The following is an 18,791-nucleotide window of genomic DNA, read 5'->3' as shown; positions in this document are numbered from 1 at the left end:
AAACGCTCACCTCTACACACCCCACGAGGACGCCATGGACCCGGAACTCCAAATTCTACCTGCAATAGTCTTCCTGCTCCTCTACCAGGAGCACGAACGCTGGCGGCGAAAACCACGGTGAGTACTGCACCTACGACACAGGGGGGGCAAAAAACAGGGAGACACACATGCAACACCCCCACCCTCACCCACTACAACACGCATACTAATGCATATTAATACATCACAGTTACATCCCCCAAACCCCCTGGAAGAATGCAAAGACAATAGAAAATGAGTGTAACCATTGTAATATATTAAAAGCAAGTATGCAGAAATATATATTTACACCATGTACATAATATATACCAAGCATAGTAGTCCAGGTAGTGCTCTAAGAAAGTCCGTGGAACACTGGGACCACACGGTATGGGCAAGGCCCACACAAGATCCCCGACCATGACGGAGAGAACACTGCAGGGGCATCATAGAGCAACTAAACAGGCACCTCAAGGGGAGGGAAAGAGGGGGCACCTCAGCTGCTTGAGTGCACAACGCCAAATCCACGAAGGGGCCACATGCCCACTGTTCCATCCTGGGGAGTGCAAAGCCACAGTCTCTCAAGTCTCTACAGTGGGTGGCTTGCCCACTGCCATATTCTGGGGAGTGCAAAGCCACAGTCTCTCAAGTCTCTACAGTGGGTGGGTTGCCCACTGTTCAATCCTGGGGAGTGCAAAGCCATAGTCTCTCAAGTCTCTACAGTGGGTGGTTTGCCCACTGTTCAATCCTGGGGAGTGCAAAGCCACAGTCTCTCAAGTCTCTACAGTGGGTGGCTTGCCCACTGCCATATCCTGGGGAGTGCAAAGCCACAGTCTCACAAGTGGATAACAGTCTCCACTGGTTCTGGAGGGGGCATGGTGCCCAGAGTGCTTCATCCTGCCAAGGATTGGGGTAGTGGATGCTTTCTCCACTGGTTCTGGATGGGGCGTGGTGCCCAGAGTGCTTCACCCTGCTAGGTAGTGGATGACAGTCTCCACTGGTTCTGGAGGGGGCATGGTGCCCAGAGTGCTTTATCCTGCTAAGGACAGAGGTAGTGGATGACAGTCTCCACTGCTTCTGGAGGGGGCATGGTGCCCAGAGTGCTTCATCCTGCCAAGGATTGTGGCAGTGTATACTTTTCTCCACTGGTTCTGGAGGGGGCAGGGTGCCCAGTGTGTTTCTTCCTGCTAAGGATTGGGGTAGTGGATGCTTTTCTCCACTGGTTCTGGAGGGGGCATGGTGCCCAGAGTGCTTCATCCTGCTAAGGACAGAGGTAGTGGATGACAGCCTCCACTGGTTCTGGAGGGGGCATGATGCCCAGAGTGCATCATTCACCCCGTGACGGACTCAGTTGCGTCAGTGCCCTTGCCGCCTATGGGCCAGCGGTGCTTGAGATGGCGGTGCCCTGTTCAGCGGTGCTTGAGACGGTGGTGCCCTGTTCAGCGGTGCTTGAGTTGGCGGTGCCCTGTTCAGTGGTGCTTGAGACGGCGGTGCCCTGTTCAGCAGTGCTTGAGACGGCGGTGCTCTGTTCAGCGGTGCTTGAGACGGCGGTGCCCTGTTCAGCGGTGCTTGAGACGGCGGTGCCCTGTTCAGCGGTGCTTGAGACGGCGGTGCCCTGTGCAGCGGTGCTTGAGACGGCGGTGCCCTGTGCAGCGGTGCTTGAGACGGCGGTGCCCTGTTCAGTGGTGCTCGAGTTGGCGGTGCCCTGTTCAGCAGTGCCTGCGACGGCGGTGCCCTGTGCAGCTGTGCTTGAGATGGCGGTGCCCTGTTCAGCTGTGCTTGAGATGGCGGTCTCCATTGCAGGGTCTCAGCTGCTGGCAGTCCTTCATGGCCCAGCGGGGCTTGTGCTGGCTGTCCTTCATGGCCCAGCGGGCTTTTGCTGGCGGTCCTTCATGACCCAGCGGGGCCAGTGCTGGCGGTCCTTCATGGCCCAGCGGGGCTTTTGCTGGCGGTCCTTCATGGCCCAGCTGGGCTTTTGCTGGCGGTCCTTCATGGCCCAGCGGAATGTAGTGATCTGTAGCAGCCAGGGACCTGGCCAACTAAGACAGGGACGCCAGGGAGATAGTAATTCTGTGCAGCAGCAGACAATATACCTGTGTGTCCATATAAAGGTCTCGGATGGCAAATATTTGTTCTGAAACATTAAACTGTACATTAAACTGAAACATAACATTACCCCCCAAACTACTCCACCTCACACTTCCACCCCAGAAGCATCTGTTGCCCAACAAAACCCCTTGGAACAAGACAACATAAGGAACATGGCAGGGTATTAGTTGTTGGCTTCTTCATATACAGGATTTAGTCTCACGTAGTGCCACAGCAGTTATTAATAAAACCAGAGAAAACGTATGTGCAAGTAAATTTTCCACACCATATTGGCTGTCGACATCTCAGAACTCTCTCAAAGCCCAACAGAAGCCACCCCTGCATCCTGGCTCAAGCTCTCCATCCATGTCTCCAGAATTGGGTTCCATAGGTACTCCCTGGGCAGTGGGTGCACAGAGTTGACTAACAGAGTTGGGTCAAGAAGGAATTCTGCCTGTTTTATCTGAGCTGGGTGATTGCTCAAGTAGGCCATAGTCTCTGCAGGATTGTGTTCTCCTCTGTGATCTCGGCTGGGAAAATCCAACGCCTTCCGGCTCTGCTCCCCTGGATCTCCGACAAGACAGGAAGACGCATCACAGATCCTTTTATTGGCCGCCCAATCCTTGAAACTACTAAGCGGTTTCAATTAAGTGGGCCTGTGAGTTACTGTTAGACCTGTCAATGTTAGGGTGGTGTTCCCCAAACGTTCTGCCTTTTCCCCTCTTGTTTTGCTGAATTTGTTTGGTTGGCTTTAGGTGTCTTTGCACTTTCCCACTGGTAACCAGTGCTGAAGTGCTTATGCTCACTCCCTAAAACATGATAAAATTGGCCTATGCCTGATAGGCCAATTTAATTTACATATACGCCCCTAATAAAGTGGTAAACCATATACCCAGGGCCAGTGAATTAAATGCTACGACTGGACCTGCAACACTGATTGTGCAACCCACTAAAGTAAGTGGTAAAATAAATCTTTTGCCAAGCCTATCCACCTTTTGAATACATATGATTTACCTTTAGGTTAGGGCCTAAACAGCCCATAGGGCAGGGTGCATTGCATTTAAAAGGTTGGACATGTACTTTTAAGTTTTACATGTCCTGGTAGTGAAAAACAAACACATTCGTTTTTCATTACTGTGGGGCCTATCTCTCCCATAATATAACACCGGATTACTTTATTACATTTAATAAGTGATCATTTTTGTTTGGGAGCAGATAGAAATGTCATGTTTGGTGCAAAGGAATTGTAATTTAAAATTATTTTTAATGCTTAAGTCGGGTCTTAAGTCACAAATCTGCAAATGCCACCTTTAGAAAGTTGGCTTTTCTTGTCCTAACCATTTGGTGCCTGCAGCCTGCTTCACATGACTAGGCATAGTTGGCAGCTGGTTTCTGTGTATTCGTCCCAGACATCCACTGTTAGAAATGAGGTATCTAGTTGGGAGTGGTTTGCACCCTGTCAAGTAGGGATCACTCTAGTCAGGGTAAGGAAGTCACACAGCTAAGATAACCCCTACTCATGCCCCTGGTATCTTGGCTCAAGCAGTTAGGCTTATCTCAGAGGCAGAAACAGAGTGAAAACACTATAAAAGGACTCCACACCATTTTAGAAAAATAGCCATTATTTATCTGAGTAAAACAAGACCAAAAAGACAAAATTCCAACATACACAAGTCAAGATATTACTTTTTAGAAGTATAAACAAGTCTCAATCCATATGAATCAATTAATGTGTCTCGTTAGCACGAAGTACCTGGGGTGCGTCAAAAACAAAGATGATGCGGGCCACAGGGGATGTGAGGCACCGGAAAAACAAAGCGATATGTCAGTCCCTTACTACACAGGGGAGGTGATGCGTCAATTCTTTCCTCGCAGGTGAGACGATGCGTTGGTTCCATACTGGCTAGGGAGGTGATGCACTGATTCTTTCCTCGCAGGAAAGGCAATGCATCAATTTCTGGACATGGGGCCTCGGTTCCTTTCTGTGGTGCAGGGTCGATGAAAAAATGACACACAGGAACAATGTGTGGAAAATGTGCTGTTTTGATGGGACTGCGGTGAATCAGGCGCTGCATCGATTCTGCAGCCACGAGACAGGCACTGTGTCGATTCTCCAGCCGCAGTGCCGGCACTGCGTCTATTCTTCCGGCACGTAGATGACTTGATCACCAGCTTGCACTTCCAATAGCCCAGGAGCTGGAGTTGGCACTACTTGGCAAGTTAGGACTCTCAACAGAAGAGTCTAGGCACTGGCAGATTAAGTCTTTGATGTCCCTGAGACTTCTAAAAAGGAGAAAAACTAAGTCCAAACCCTTAGAGAACCTTTGGAAGCAGGATGTAGAAAGCCACATTCAGTCCTTTCACTCCCAGGACAAAAGCAGCAAGTAGCAGGCCAGCACAACAAAGCAACAGGCAGGGTGGCAGTCCCTCCTACAGCACCAAGCTCTTCTTCCTGCCAGAATTTCCTCAGTCCCAAAGGATTTTAACTATGTGATGTCGGAGGTCCAGTATGTATATCCATTTCTGACTTTGAAGTATGCAGACTTCAAGGAGACGTCTTTGTGGTGCACAAGGCCCTGTCTTTCCCTGCGCTGGCCCCAGAGACAGTCCAGGGTTTTGGAGACTGCTTTGTGTGAGGGCAGGCACAGCCCTATTCAGGTGCAAGTGTCAGCTCCTCCCACCACTCTAGCTCAGGAAGGCTCATCAGCCTGGAGATGGGCCATCAGGATATGCAGGACAAAACTCAGCCCCCTTTGTGTGACTGTCTAGAGTGAATGTACAAATAGCCCAACTGTCATCCTGACCCAGAATGGTTTAGCAACAAAATGCCCACTCTCTAAAAGTTGCATTTTCAAACTTACAATTCAAAAAAACAACTTCACAAAATGATGTATTTTTAAATTGTGAGTTCAGTGACCCCAAACTCCATATCTCTATCTGCTCCTAATGGGAAATTACACTTAAAAGATATTTCAAGGCAAATTTCAAGTTACTCTCTGGGAGAGATAGGCCTTGCAAACCAAATTTATTAGTATTTCACTATCAGGACATGAAAACACACCATTACATGTCCTACCTTTTAAATGCGCTGCACCCTGCACAAAGGGCTGTCTTGGGCCACCTTTAGGAGTGACTTACACGTAGTAAAAGGGAAAGTTTGGGCCTGGTAAATGGTTGCACTTGCCAGGTCGAAATGGCAATTTAAAACTGCACACACGAACACTGCAGTGGCAGGTCTGAGACGTGTTTACAGGGCTACTCATGTAGGTGGCACAATCAGTGCTGCAGGCCTACTAGTAGAATTTGATTTACAGTCCCTTGGCACACATGGTGCACTTTGCCAGGGACTCACTAGTAAATCAAATATGCCCATCATGGATAAACCAATCTCTCATACAATTTAGACAGAGAGCATTTGCACTTTAGCACTGGTCATCTGGGGTGAAGTACCCAGAGTCCTAAAACCAGAAAAAAATGAAATGCAACACACAGTCAAAAACAGGATGTCAGAGGCAAAATGTTTGGGGATAACCCTTCAAAAAGGGCTATTTCCATCAGCCACACAATAGAAGGACTGGTTGATGGCAGGATGGGCCGTCCTGGCAGGAAGGGGGGCGGAGCTGTGCACTTCAAGCAGCTGCCTCAGCACACACACAAAGAGCTTCTCACTAGTCTTTTGTGACCCCAGACCTAGTGGAACCTGGGCCGGGAGGCAGGAAACACCAACACTATCTGTGGAGGGAAAACAATGGAAGATTTGTTTACTTCAAACTTTTCACTAGGTATAAAACAGGCCCACTCTTCAGTTTACTTCTGGACCTGCAGAGGATTCTCAGAGGATTCTGTGGCCTGCTGTGTACTTCAGAGGACTGCCATGGTGCACCAAGAGGATTGTCCTGTTGCCTGAAGCTTGTCCTGTGCTCTCCGAGAACTGCCCTGCTGCTTGAGACCTGCTTCTCAGCTTGAACTCAGGACTTCAAGAGTGGCTCCAAGGGCTAGTCAGTTGACCTCCTAATCAGAGCCTAAGTAGATAGAAAAGGCTTCCACCATCCTGAACCGGAACCTTGAACTCTTGTAAGTGGTGCTAAAGGTGTCCAGACAGTCCAAATCCAAAACCTGTGACTTCAAATTTTTTCAGCCAAAAAGTGCACTGAGAGGAGGCAGGGACTTACCTGCTTGCGGATCTACCCAAGGCACATCGCCAGTCAGCCTGACTTTGTGGTTGCTTCTGCTATGTTATTCAACTTGTAGAGGGGTATCTAGCCCCATTGGCTACAGCTTGAAACTTCATCCACAGGAGATTTTTGACTTCCAAAAAAAAGATGTTTGAGGAATGGGGTTACTCAGTCACAAACATAACGGATATCCATATAACGATTCCATTTTACCTTATGGAACTCGTAATACATTGGACTGGATATCTGACACATTTGTGATGGAGTGACCCATCTGCCAAACACTAAATCAGACCCTAAGGCCCATATTTATACTTTTTTTCACCACATTTGTGTCATTTTTTTACATAAAAGCGACACAAACGTACAAAATATAATTGTATTTTGTAAGTTTGCGCCGCTTTTGCGTAAAAAAAAATGCTGCAAATGCGGCGCAAAAAAGATATAGATATGGGCCAGAGGCCCTCATTATGACATCGGCGGTCCTTTTCCAAGACCGCCGATGCCACAGGCACCAACATACCGCCAGTGCTGGCGGTATGTTTGGCACTACATTATAACATTTCCGCTGGGCCAACGGAAATGTCACCACAACATTGAAGCCAGCTCTTAATGGAGCCGGCGGCAATGTTGAGGTGCGTCGGGTGCAGCAGCACCCATCGCGCATTCCACTGCCTGAAATTCGGGCCGTGGAATGCGCGATGGGGCTGTGCATGGGGGCCCCTGCAGTGCCCATGTCAAGTGCATGGGTACGTGTTGACAATTGACAATTGATGGATGACAACTAATGGATAAAGACAATTGAAGGATAATTGGAGAAGTAGTGATGACAATAATAAGTGGTGATCTTGATTGAAATACGCAATAAGACAATGGATGACTTAATCATGGGGAATTTGGAATGTAATTTCGAGAGAATTGTATGAAGAAATTTTGGACTTAATAAACACAAATTGATGGACTCTGGAACTAAATCGACAACAAAGATAATTAAGAGTTTGTTTTTTGCCACAGATTGGATGTAGATATTGTCGATGCATTTGTAATAATTTATAATGACTTGTTTTTGTTTACTGTACTTATATTGGTGGAGATTAACAATTCATGCGAGTGCTGGTATATTTGGAATGTATTGGATAACATTGGTTATCGTATAGGGCGGCGTTCTTGGGGATGGAGCTCTAACATAGCAGCACCGTGAAATATTGTAGGGTTAAGATATGGTGATATGGAGCGCCAGATACCCTTTTCACCCATAATCAATAAGGTGCTCATAGCTCATGAGAGAAGCCTGAGGGAGCAGGGCATCAGAGCTAAGCAAGCAGAGTCCAGGGAGAGGTGAGAGTCACATACCTCAAGTCTTGGTGCCCAGCTATGTGGAGGGAGATGACAAAGACAAATGGTTTCCTATCTGTGAGATAGCCCTTAAAATGCAAAAAAGTCCCAGGGGGTGATTGGGGAGCAAGCTTGTGAAAATATATGCCCACAGTGGGAGAGACACTCTTCTAACACTCGAGATTAGGGAGGTGAATGAAGTATGCCCCCATAAAAGCCATTTGACTTGCCACATTTGGTTGATCCCTGAGAGGTACCACCTCATGTTCAGGGACTCCCAAACCCATCTTGGGTAGGTTTCTTGAACTACTTCAGCAAGGTACTGAGTGAGTGTGTGAGGGGCAGCAAAGTTGATATTTTATTGGGCTGTATAATCTGATTTTGTCATATCACATACTCAATACCTGTTTTACAGAGCTGCACCAGCCCCCGACTGAAAGTAAGCTCACTGACCTTAGGGAGCTTGCTAAAGAGGTTGATTTCTGAGTCAACACTAGAGTGCCCAAAAAGGTGTCTGAGGGGAGGGTTTTTTTCCCAAAAGGGTGGTCAGAGACCTCACCAGAAGAAAAAGAGGGGGGAGAAAAATAAAAATAAGAAGTTCTCTCAAGGTCCCTGAAAAAGTTTACGGTGGAAGGAAACCCAGCCTCAATCTGACCCAAAGAACAATAGCTTCTTTGATAAAAATACACATACCTTTGTCGCAAAGTGCCACAAGTGCTATAAGTACAGTCACTCACTGGTAGGCAAACTCCTTAGCTCAGCTGTGGTTAGAGGGGCATGATGCACGCTTGCCCCCTTCTCAAGACAGATGAAAGAAGAGGGGGGCAGCATGAACAGCTGGGGATCACCAACAATTCAGGGCCCGATCAGTGTCCATGCATACCAGGGGGATTTCAGAAGTAGCCCTCAAGAGGAAGAGAGACAAAACAGGTGAGTTTGGGGGAGTGCTTAATTTGAGCCAGTGGCTTCCGTTGTTTAGCACAGGCACTTAATTCTTAGCACCTGTGCTTGTGACAGTCTGCCACATGGCGGCACTGTCTGCCACATTCAAGTAGGAGTACAACAGCTGTTCATTAATTTAATATACATGAATAATCACCAACATGGGCCACTAAAGACTTTCTTATAGCTTTGAGGGCCTTGAAGAATATGAATAGTCACACTTGTAGGTATGTGATGGTTGGTAGTTGTGTAGGTAATGTCATTGACGACGACCCTGGCACTTATTGTTATACAAGTTAACCACTGGTTTGGGGGGCTGAGTCAGGTGTCCAGCTTACTAGCCCAGGCACAGGTCATTCGATCAGACCCAGAATTTCACAATGTTCCCCATGTCTGGCCAAGGGTTAGGGGAAAGGACCTCCCCCGGGTGGTGATGCAGGGTGCACCCTGATTATAGCTGTGGGTGGTTTACTGTTCCAGGTTCCCCCACAAGTAGCCCCCCAAAGTCTAGGTCCAGCTTCAACCAGCACAACTCAGATAGTGTTCACGTAAGCATGGCAGCCAGGCTGAGAAGCCCTTGGGGGTGCTGGGAATCCCACTCACCACCTGAGAGGGAGAGAAGTTTAGTCCTGGAGGGTGCCACATGTTACCCCCGGCTTAGTTGATCCACACTAGTTGTCGGTGCCTGCCAAGGCCAACCATGACCTGAATCTCAGTCCTCACAAGGGGTCCTTCATCTCACATCTTCACCCCGCAGCATGGCCAGGCTGCAGTCCCTACCAGCAGCCTGGGGAATCAGGATGTCCGCAAAGGGGGCAAGGGCACCAAGGCCCACAAGGCCTTTAGGGATCTCATAGTCAACCCCAGAGACTAGGCCACAGAGCTGGGCACCGCTCCCATTCAACACCCAGAAGCTGCAATCGGTAAGAAAAGCATCTACGAGATATCAGGGGCCACAGAAGCCACAAGGGTTGCAGTAGAACAGCAAAATTGCTATGGTGCTGCCAGATGAAGTAGGATTCCTTAGGAGGACCTGGAGCATTACTAAAAAGCACCCCTCTTCTTGGCTGCATTGGGCACACCCAAATCTTTTTTTTTCTTTTCCTAATGTTTTTCAGGATATTTTACTGTTAGAAATGGGCTCTTTGGTTGGCAGTCAGGTTACCCCCTGTCCAAGCAAGGACCGTCACTCTAGTCAGGGTAAAAGAGAATCACCATCAGCTAATCCCTGCTTGCCCCCTTGGTAGCTTGGCACGAGCAGTAGGCTTAACTTCAGAGCGCTAGGTGTAAAGTATTTGTACCAACACACACAGTAACTTAATGAAATCACGACAAAATGACACAACACAGGTTTAGAAAAATGGGAAATATTTATCTAAACAAAACAAGACCAAAACAACAAAAATCCACAATGCAGAAGTCAAGTTATCACTAAAAAATGCAAAAAGTGTGTTCATGTAATTTTAAACACACACTAACACTGTTAGCGTGAAAATGTACCTTGGGTGCGTCAAAAATAACCCTGCATGGACGACTGTGTGTGTCAAAAAGGGCTTGCAATGCGTCGATTTCACTCACGAGCGAGACTTTGGGTCGCTTCTCCTTTCATCGGGTCGGGCGCGTCTTTTCTTCTCTCCGCAGGCGAGCGATGCGTTGATCCGGGTCCGGGCAGGCCTTGTGTTGTTTTTACACGCCCAGCGGTACTTGAATCAGAAATCCAGCCCCACGATGATCCGAAAACCCCTCAGCGCGGGTTGCGATCTCACGATCCTCCGTCAGCGATGCTGTGTGTCATTTCTCCAGCCCCGGGCATCAATCTTTGGGTTGCATTGCAGGCGAGCATTGATTTTCAGCCGAGAAGCCGGCGGCGCATCAATTTTTCAGCCGCAGATCAGAGTTGCGTCAATCTTTTCCCCGCACGCCATTCTGTGCGTGGATTTCTTCCTCTTAGGCTGCCAGCTTCTTCTTTCAGGGTCCCAGGAACTGGATGGGCACCACTTGGCAGAGTAGGGGTCTCTCCAGAGACCCCAGGTGCTGGCAGAGAGAAGTCTTTGCTGTCCCTGAGACTTCGAACAACAGGAGGCAAGCTCTAAATCAAGCCCTTGGAGATCTTCACAAGATGGAAGGCACACAAAGTCCAGTCTTTGCCCTCTTACTCTGGCAGAAGCAGCAACTGCAGGATAGCTCCACAAAGCACAGTCACAGACAGGGCAGCTCTTCTTCCTCAGCTCTTCAGCTCTTCTCCAGACAGAGGTTCCCCTTGGTTTCCAGAAGTGTTCTAAAGTCTGTGGTTTTGGGTGCCCTTCTTATACCAATGTTCTCCTTTGAAGTAGGCTTACTTCAAAGCAAAGTCTCTCTTGATTGTGAAATCCTGCCTTGCCCAGGCCAGGCCCCAGACAGTCAGCAGGGGGTTGGAGACTACATTGTGTGAAGGCAGGCACAGCCCTTTCAGGTGTGAGTGACCACTTCTCCCCTCCCTCCTAGCACAGATGGGTCATCAGGAAATGCAGACTACACCCCAGCTCCCTTTGTGTCACTGTCTAGTGAGAGGTGCAACCAGCCTAACTGTCAAACTGACCCAGACAGGAAATCCACAAATAGGCAGCGTCAAGAAATGGTATAAGCGGGAAAATGCTTACTTTCTAAAAGTGGCATTTTCAAACACACAATCCTAAAATCAACTTTACTAAAAGATGTATTTTTAAATTGTGAGTTCAGAGACCCCAAGCTCCACATGTCCATCTGCTCCTAAAGGGAATCTACACTTTAATCAGATTTAAAGGTAACCCCCATGTTAACCTATGAGAGGGACAGGCCTTGCAACACAGAAAAACAAATTTAGCAGTATTACACATTACTATATGTCCTACCTTAACCATACACTGCACCCTGCCCTTGGAGCTACCTAGGGCCAACCTTAGGGGTGCCTTACATGTAAGAAAAGGGAAGGGTTAGGCCTGGCAAGTGGGTACACTTGCCAAGTTGAATTTAGAGTTAAAACACACAGGCACTGCAGTGGCAGATCTGAGACATGATTACAGAGCTACGTATTTGGGTGGCACAACCAGTGCTGCAGGCCCACTAGTAGCATTTGATTTACAGGCCCTGGGCACCTCTAGTGCACTGTACAAGGGACTTACTAATAAATCAAATATGCCAATCATGGATATACCAATTACATACACATTATGTAAAGGAGCACTTGCACTTTAGCACTGGTTAGCAGTGGTAAAGTGCCCAGAGTAACAAAAACAGAAAAATCAGAGTCCAGCATACGTCAACAACCTGGGAAACAGAGGCAAAAAGTTAAGGGAGACCACGCCAAGGATGAAAAATCTAACATTTACCATTCTACAGTGGCCATCAACCATCATTGAATGGTAAATCAATGTTATATTATGTCAAAAACAATTCTAAAATGACCACCCCCTGTGTGTGCATGCGCAGGAAACCACCTTGTAATCCTCTTAGTTATACTTTATGACAGAACAATTACAAGGTAACCAACCACAAATGTCCAGCTAGGTGCACAAACAAGCGAACGTTTTTAAATGTTTTTTGACACAAAGGTGGTCATTACAACCCTGGCGGTCGGTGTTAAAGTGGCGGTAAGACCGCCAACAGGCTGGCGGTAAAAAATGTGCAATTACGACCGTGGCGGAAACCGCCAACAAAGACAGCCACTTTAACACTACAACCGCCAACGCAGTACAAACAAACAGCGCGGCGGTCACCGCCAACAGACAGGCGGGAGACAATGTACAACCCACACTATTATGACAGGGCAATCCGCTGCCTTCTCCAGGGCGGATTCACCGCGGATAAAAACACGGTGGAAACAGGAATTCCGAAGGGAAAACGCTCACCTCTACACACCCCACGAGGACGCCATGGACCCGGAACTCCAAATTCTACCTGCAATAGTCTTCCTGCTCCTCTACCAGGAGCACGAACGCTGGCGGCGAAGACCACGGTGAGTACTGCACCTACGACACAGGGGGGGCAAAAAACAGGGAGACACACATGCAACACCCCCACCCTCACCCACTACAACACGCATACTAATGCATATTAATACATCACAGTTACATCCCCCAAACCCCCTGGAAGACAATAGAAAATGAGTGTAACCATTGTAATATATTAAAAGCAAGTATGCAGAAATATATATTTACACCATGTACATAATATATACCAAGCATAGTAGTCCAGGTAGTGCTCTAAGAAAGTCCGTGGAACACTGGGACCACACGGTATGGGCGAGGCCCACACAAGATCCCCGACCATGACGGAGAGAACACTGCAGGGGCATCATAGGGGCATCATAGAGCAACTAAACAGGCACCTCAAGGGGAGGGAAAGAGGGGGCACCTCAGCTGCTTGAGTGCACGACGCCAAATCCACGAAGGGGCCACATGCCCACTGTTCCATCCTGGGGAGTGCAAAGCCACAGTCTCTCAAGTCTCTACAGTGGGTGGCTTGCCCACTGCCATATTCTGGGGAGTGCAAAGCCACAGTCTCTCAAGTCTCTACAGTGGGTGGGTTGCCCACTGTTCAATCCTGGGGAGTGCAAAGCCATAGTCTCTCAAGTCTCTACAGTGGGTGGTTTGCCCACTGTTCAATCCTGGGGAGTGCAAAGCCACAGTCTCTCAAGTCTCTACAGTGGGTGGCTTGCCCACTGCCATATCCTGGGGAGTGCAAAGCCACAGTCTCACAAGTGGATAACAGTCTCCACTGGTTCTGGAGGGGGCATGGTGCCCAGAGTGCTTCATCCTGCCAAGGATTGGGGTAGTGGATGCTTTCTCCACTGGTTCTGGATGGGGCGTGGTGCCCAGAGTGCTTCACCCTGCTAGGTAGTGGATGACAGTCTCCACTGGTTCTGGAGGGGGCATGGTGCCCAGAGTGCTTTATCCTGCTAAGGACAGAGGTAGTGGATGACAGTCTCCACTGCTTCTGGAGGGGGCATGGTGCCCAGAGTGCTTCATCCTGCCAAGGATTGTGGCAGTGTATACTTTTCTCCACTGGTTCTGGAGGGGGCAGGGTGCCCAGTGTGTTTCTTCCTGCTAAGGATTGGGGTAGTGGATGCTTTTCTCCACTGGTTCTGGAGGGGGCATGGTGCCCAGAGTGCTTCATCCTGCTAAGGACAGAGGTAGTGGATGACAGCCTCCACTGGTTCTGGAGGGGGCATGATGCCCAGAGTGCATCATTCACCCCGTGACGGACTCAGTTGCGTCAGTGCCCTTGCCGCCAATGGGCCAGCGGTGCTTGAGATGGCGGTGCCCTGTTCAGCGGTGCTTGAGACGGTGGTGCCCTGTTCAGCGGTGCTTGAGTTGGCGGTGCCCTGTTCAGTGGTGCTTGAGACGGCGGTGCCCTGTTCAGCAGTGCTTGAGACGGCGGTGCTCTGTTCAGCGGTGCTTGAGACGGCGGTGCCCTGTTCAGCGGTGCTTGAGACGGCGGTGCCCTGTTCAGCGGTGCTTGAGACGGCGGTGCCCTGTGCAGCGGTGCTTGAGACGGCGGTGCCCTGTGCAGCGGTGCTTGAGACGGCGGTGCCCTGTTCAGTGGTGCTCGAGTTGGCGGTGCCCTGTTCAGCAGTGGCTGCGACGGCGGTGCCCTGTGCAGCTGTGCTTGAGATGGCGGTGCCCTGTTCAGCTGTGCTTGAGATGGCGGTCTCCATTGCAGGGTCTCAGCTGCTGGCAGTCCTTCATGGCCCAGCGGGGCTTGTGCTGGCTGTCCTTCATGGCCCAGCGGGCTTTTGCTGGCGGTCCTTCATGACCCAGTGGGGCCAGTGCTGGCGGTCCTTCATGGCCCAGCGGGGCTTTTGCTGGCGGTCCTTCATGGCCCAGCTGGGCTTTTGCTGGCGGTCCTTCATGGCCCAGCGGGGCTAGTGCTGGCGGTCCTTCATGGCCCAGTGGGGCTTTTGCTGGCGGTCTTTCATGGCCCAGTGGGGCTTTTGCTGGCGGTCCTTTAGGGCCCAGCAGGGCTAGTGCTGGCGGTGGTCTCCTGGGCAGCTGGGCTGGTGCTGGCGGTGGCCTCCTGGGCAGGTGGGCTGGTGCTGGCGGTGGCCTCCTGGGCAGGTGGGCTGGTGCTGGCCTCCTGGGCAGCTGTGCTGGTGCTGGCGGTGGCCTCCTGGGCAGCTGGGCTGGTGCTGGCGGTGGCCTCCTAGGATGCTGGGCTGGTGCTGGCGGGCCCCTCCAGGGCAGGTTGGCTAGTGCTGGTGGTCCTGTCCTGGGCAGCTGGGCTTGTGCTGGAGGTGGGCTCCTGGGCATCGGGGATGATGGCGGTCTTCTCCACCGTGCTGCTCTTCCCAGACTTGCCGGGTTTCTTGTGGCCCTTCCCCACCTTGGAAGGTGTCACAGCTGACTCCACACTCCCACAGGGACCCCTGGGAGCGGCTTTGTTGGCTAGAGTCTTCCCCCTCTCCCGCTGGGCACTGGCCAACTTCTGATGATTCACAGGTGGGGGACTGTCTGTGCTGTGGCTCCTTGCCACACTGGCTGCCCTGGTGGCCGGTGCACTCCAGATTCCGGAGACTACAGGCACCACTGGTCCCGGAGATGTTGTGGCTGAGGTGCTAGTTTGGGACCTAGGAGACGGACGGGGTGGGGGAGGTGTGGGAAAGTGGTCAAGGGTGGACAGGAAAAGTTTTTTGGACACACTGGGACGGGTAGCTGGAGGGGGTTTGGGAGTGGAGGAAGAGGTGGTGGTTGTAGAAGGTGTACTTTTGGTGACTTTGGGTGAAGGTGCATGCGCTGGAGGCTGTCGTGAGGTGGATGGCTATTGGGTGGGTGTGTGCCAGCGTTTGTGTATCTTGGGAGGGGGCGTCACAGACACACTGGGAGAGGACACAGGGGACGTGTGAATGGTAGTGGGGGTGGTGACTGCACGTGAGCGGGGTGTGGTGGTGGGTGTGCTGGAGAGGGACATAGTGGCTGTAGAGGTAGTGCATGCAGGTGTGAGTGTAGACGAGACTGGGAGGGAGGAGGGAGACGAGGTGGAGGGGGGACACAGTGGAGGCAGTGGATGTTGGTGTGTCTGCATGTGTGTGATGCTTCCGTGAGTGCCTGTGGGATGTGTGGTGCTTATGTTTGCCAGAGCTTCCCTTGTGTGTTGACGTGTGTGCATGCTGGTCTGTAGGTGTGCTTGGGATAGGCTGAGGTACAGGGGATTGGGTCTGGATGGAGGAAGTTGGAGGGGGGAGGCTAGAGACGGGGACAATGGCTGCCATCAGTGCTGAGGCCAGAGTCTGAAAAGCTTGCTGAAGGGCCGCCTGACCAGAAAGAATGCCCTCCAGGAATGCATTTGTTTGTTGCAACTGCCTCTCTACACCCTGGATGGCATTCAAAATGGTAGACTGCCCAACAGTGAGGGACCTGAGGAGGTCAATGGCCTCCTCACTGAGGGCAGCAGGGGTGACTGGGGCAGGGCCTGAGGTGCCTGGGGCGAAGGTGATGCCCACCCTCATGGGTGAGCGGGCACGGGGCAATGGCTGAGGGGCTGCTGGGAGGGCGGTGCTGGTAGGGGGCATGGCGGCTGTACCTGTAGATGCGGGGGGCACAGATGTTGCCGCCACCACAAGGGAGCTCCCATCAGAGGACGAGTCTGTGTCACTGGTGTCAGCTCCTGTCACCGCCGTGGAGCTCCCCTCGCCCTCCGTCCCACTGGTGTACTCCGACTCTGTTGTCTCGCCCTCCAGGGCCATGTGGGATGCAGCTCCCTCCTGCTGCTCCGTTGCCACTGCTCCTCCGCCTGATGATGCTAATGCACACAAGAACAGGGAGACCACAAAAAGGGGGGGACGACAGAAGAAAGAAATGTTGAGTGCATGCATTACCGCTACCTTTGGCGGACACGACAGACACAGAAGCCCCCTGCACTACACTGCGCTCTTGGGGTCCACTGTTCAATTCCTGGGAAATGGCCTACAAGGCTATGGACGACATCTGCACACATAGATGACACAGGGGCATGACTAGGTGTACTTGGCACTCTACAGAGGTGGGGTGGGGTGCCACATGGCCTGCCTTACGGAGGGGCCTTGCCTACGGAACTCGCTCTGGCCTAGGGAAACCCACAGCCCACCTCCCCCACCCAGACACCTCCACTGCGCGCAAAGTCAGCAGAATGAGAGTGTACTCACCCCCTTGTGGCTGCTGTGATGCCCTCAAGCGCCCATCCAACTCCAGGTAAGCCACCGCCAGGATCCTGAACATCAGGGGGGTCATGGTGCGACAGGCACCCCTCCCACGTTGGGAGGCCATCCCCAGCTGAGCCTCCGTCGTCTTCTTGCTCCAGCAGCGAATGTCCTCCCATCTTTTCCGGCAGTGGGTGCTCCGTCTGTGGTAGACCCCCAGGGTCCGGACGTCCTTGGCGATGGCACACCAAACATCTTTTTTCTGGCGGGCGCTGACCTACATGAAATGTACAGGGGAAAAAGAGAAGTTATTACCAACTGCACCATCAAACTGATTGACCCCATCCCTACCCTTGCCATGTGGCACATGCATTCACCGTATTTCATGCACGCAGCACTCTCCCCCCTTCCTTCTTACATCCAGTCCTCTTCACACAGGCATAGCCCATACAACAAGCTCCCTGTGTACTTACCTGTTTGTCTGGAGGACCGTAGAGTAGCGGGTACTGGGGGAGGACCCCATCCACGAGCTTCTCCAACTCCTCCGATGTGAAGGCAGGGGCCCTTTCCCCAGACACTCGAGCCATTGTCTCTTCCAGACCGCGGTCACAGCAGCACATGAGGTAGGTCCTCTCCTGTCGAAGATCAGGTATCGAGTGATTGAACAGATAGAAAATGGCGGTCACGTCCACGGCGGTGCAGACTCTACACACATACAGGCCATCTTTTGTGTATGAATGGTGTTCTGTGTAAACTGTGGGTACGTACCTCTGAGTTGTTTGACTCTGTGCTCGCCGTTGTCCTTCATAGGCACCGTCCGTTGGGACATGTGAGGAGATGGCGGCATCCTCCGGTGTACCAACCGTTGGTGGACCTGACGACAATGGAGGAGCGACATGTGATTATCACATACAGGCTTGACCGTGCCACAATCCAGGAACTCGAAAAACCCAGTTGGAGCCAGACCTGATGTCAGCAATCCGCCATCCCACAGGAATCCCCCCTCAAGTGCAGGTGCTGTCAGTGCTCCATTTCCTTGCAAGTGGGTCTTTTCAAACAACAGTGGCCATAGCATCAGGGATGTCCCAGCCTATGTTTTCCAACGTATTGTCCAGAGTGTTGTCTGCCCTTCTGAAGCACATGCGGAGCTACATCGTTTTTCCTCAGGTGGAGGATTTGCCTACAGTGAAAGGTGATTTCTATGCCCTGGGACACATCCCCAACATCATAGGTGCCATTGATGGGACCCATGTGGCTTTGGTCCCCCCCCACAGGAGTGAACAGGTGTACAGAAACCGGAAGAGTTATCATTCGATGAATGTACAGATGGTATGTTTGGCAGACCAGTACATCTCCCATATGAATGCCATGTTCCCTGGCTCAGTGCATGACGCCTACATCATGCGGAATAGCAGCATCCCTTATGTGATGGGTCAACTCCAGAGGCACCGTGTGTGGCTATTAGGTGAGCACCTGGAAGCAAGTCAGTGGGAATGGTTGTCTGGGTCTGGGGATATCCCTCCAGGTTAGTGCGTGTCTAACAGTTGTCCCTCACCATTTGCAAGTGACTCTGGTTACCCCAGCCTGTCATGGCTACTGAACCTAGTGAGGAATCCCAGGACAAGGGCAGAGGAACGCTACAATGAGGCCCATGGGCAAACTAGGAGGGTGATCGAGCGGACCTTCGGCCTACTGAAGGCCAGGTTCAGGTGCCTCCATATGACAGGTGGATCCCTATTCTACTCACCAAAGAAGGTGTGCCAGATCATCGTGGCCTGCTGTACGCTTCACAACTTGGCTTTGCGACAACAGGTGCCTTTTTTGCAGGAGGATGGTCCAGATGGCGGTGTTGTGGCAGCTGTGGAGCCTGTGGACAGTGAAGACGAGGAAGCAGAGGAAGAAGACATAAACAACAGCGACTCAGTGATCCAGCAATATTTCCAGTGAGACACAGGTAAGAGTACAGACCTGCCTACTACATGTACTTTAACACTACTACCTCTCTACTGTGTGTCGTTTTCACCCAGAGTATGGTCACTGAGTTGTCACTTTCCCTACGGTTTCACAGATGTGGGTCCCACTGTGTGACATCTGCTTAGATT

Source organism: Pleurodeles waltl, chromosome 6 (genome assembly GCF_031143425.1).
Source record: "Pleurodeles waltl isolate 20211129_DDA chromosome 6, aPleWal1.hap1.20221129, whole genome shotgun sequence".
NCBI lineage: Eukaryota > Metazoa > Chordata > Amphibia > Caudata > Salamandridae > Pleurodeles > Pleurodeles waltl.
Note: the sequence above shows the minus strand (reverse complement) of the source record.